The sequence below is a fragment of the Melanerpes formicivorus genome, unplaced genomic scaffold (assembly GCF_026170545.1).
Source record: "Melanerpes formicivorus ecotype bairdi unplaced genomic scaffold, bMelFor1.0.p_v2 SCAF_532, whole genome shotgun sequence".
NCBI classification, from domain to species: Eukaryota; Metazoa; Chordata; class Aves; order Piciformes; family Picidae; genus Melanerpes; species Melanerpes formicivorus.
The window spans coordinates 92,501-95,000 of NW_027142884.1; the positions used below are offsets into that span (position 1 = coordinate 92,501).

General features: G+C 42.8%; 1 pseudogene; it reads right to left on the minus strand.

Moving 5' to 3' along the window:
* Positions 1-2,500, minus strand: part of LOC137460183 (28S ribosomal RNA) — an 8,447-nt pseudogene that overhangs the window by 2,460 nt on the left and 3,487 nt on the right.

Consider the following 2,500-nt stretch of genomic DNA (forward strand, 5'->3'; position numbering starts at 1 on the left):
TGTAATCGTCTAGCTTGGATACTAGGGATTAACCCAGCCAATCGGGCTAAGCCTAAGCCTCCATCTTTAGTGCTGGAATACAAGATGCCATCACAGGTACAAACTGGGAGATGTAACCATTTTTTCACCAGATAGGTGGCTTTTACATTTGCCTGGTCTGCTAAGTAGATCAATCTAGGCACTGTGTACACTTTTAACATGTCCAATTTTTGAAATGGTTTTAAAGGGGCTCTTTCGATGCGATTGAGCCAAACTTCTAATTTATTTTGTAATTCGGGCTTAACTATCCCCACCCAAGGGTCGATTTGCAAGCCAAGATATTTCTCTGACTGACCCGGGTGGATCATGTTTAAAGGGGTACCGCTGATAAGCCATGGAGGACAGTCATTGATGGTGTAAGAGTCCTTAGTTGGTTGAATAAAGAAACCATGGCACTTTTCCCCCTGCGTTTTTAATCCAGTTAAGTCACAAAATGCTTCTAGAATTTCAATATTTTTCTCCATTCCTGATTGGGACTTACTCAGCAGGACTAGGTCGTCTGCAAAAGCCAGAGCTGTTAATTTGCCATTCTCGTGTTGGAACCCCTCCCCACACTCTTCTAATTTACATAACAGAGGGTCAATGCACAGGTTAAAGAGGAGTGGTGACATGGGATCGCCCTGTTTCACACCAGTTTTGATTCCTATTGACTCAGACTCTCCTTCTTTAGTTTTGATTCTGGTGTGGATGTTTTGATAAAAGTCCTTAATTAATGCTATTATGTGGTCATCCAGGCCCTTTTGCTTTAGCACCGCCAGGATGTGGGTGTGGCTCACTGAATCAAAGGCTTTGGCCAAATCGACAAAGACAACCCCCAGGGGTTTCTTTTGTTTCTTTGCATTCCTAATTAATAGCTGTAATAGTTTTAAGTTCTCAGCACAGCCAGAAGATTGAATGAAGCCTCTCTGCCTGGGGTTAATGGGACACGCCTTTGCCAACCTCGCAGTTAAGATTCTTGAATAGAGTCTCAGGATGATGGAACCAATAGTAATTGGCCGCCAGTTGTTAATATCATTTTGGCGTTCGGGCGCTGATGATTTAGGTATTAGGATTGTTCGGCATCCCCTTATTACATCTGGAATTTTGCCACTTAACAGCCAGAGATTAAATAGTTCTTTGATCTCCTCACAATTTGGATCCATTTTAAGCAGGGCCTTCAGGGTGATCCCATCAGGGCCTGGTGCCGATTTTTTATTCATGTCTTTGATATTCTTAAGGATCTCTTTCTCTGTAATCAATTCCTTAAAAGCCGAATTATCCGCCCGCCCCACAGACTGGAATGCTCCAAGTCCTTGAAATAAGTTCTGAGACTCCCACCTAGATCTGAAGGTGTTACTGACCTCTTCCAGGGGGATGGCACATTGCGCAGAGTCTTTTTCATCCAGAATCATATTAGCTAACTTCCCTCGATCTAAGCGGAAGAGGCGTTGGAATCGGAGAAATTCTCCACGCTTTCTGGCTCTTTTTCTCATCCATTCCTTTTGAGGTTTCTTCTGCTGAGGTTTACGTTGGCTCTTTTTTGGCGCTTTCTGTTCAATTGATTTCTCAAACAAATACAAATATTGGTCCTGAGCTACCTCATTGAGTAATTTTAATGAGTCTGTTTTGCCTTCAATTATTTGTTTATATGTATTTTTAAGGATGGGCAGCTTCCCTGATGTCAGCTTTTCATTAATAGTCTTTTTATAGTGGGCTAGCAGCTCCCTTTCACCAGAAGATGGAATCACAGTCCTCTCCTCTTTTAACCTGTTCTTGCTCTCTTGTGTTTTCTCTCTTTCTGGCACCACAGTTTCTCTTAATAGTCTTCTCTTTTCACTGATCTGTTTTGCTGTTTTAGTTGTTAATTTTTCAGCAATCAATTTGTTAATATTTTTCCTCCCTTCAAACTCTTGATTTAGTTTCTGTAATAATTCTGTTTCCTCTTGGGACCAGATTTTCTTGTGAGCACCTCTTTTAGAGGTCTCTTTGGGGCGAGATGCTTCAATTCTTTCTGCGTTTCTCAGGGCTGGGTGAGCTAATCTCTTATGTTGTCCCAAGCCAATTTTAGTTTTAAAACATTTTTTACATTCTTCACACATAAACCCTTCTACCTGGCTAGGCTCTTGGACCCCTTTGCATTTTGGGAGATGGCATGAGATACTATGATGCTTTTCATTTGTCTTCCCACAGCGGGAACATTGGAAATTGATCTTTCTTTTCCCATGGGCTCTCTTTAGATGGTCAATCAATCTCGTCATATTGCCTGCCCGAGTGGTACAGCATGGACATGTCGGGTTGTCCTCTGGCATCTTCACCAGGGGGGTCCCAGGACAGATGTCAGCTGTATTATCCAACTCGGGCGATGCGGTTAGTATTGAGAGCTGACTCATAGAGCTCGGGGTTTCAGGACACTCCACCTCCTCGTTCCTGCTCCTCTCTGTGCTTTCATCTCGGATATCTTTCCCATGAGCTGGAGAAGTGG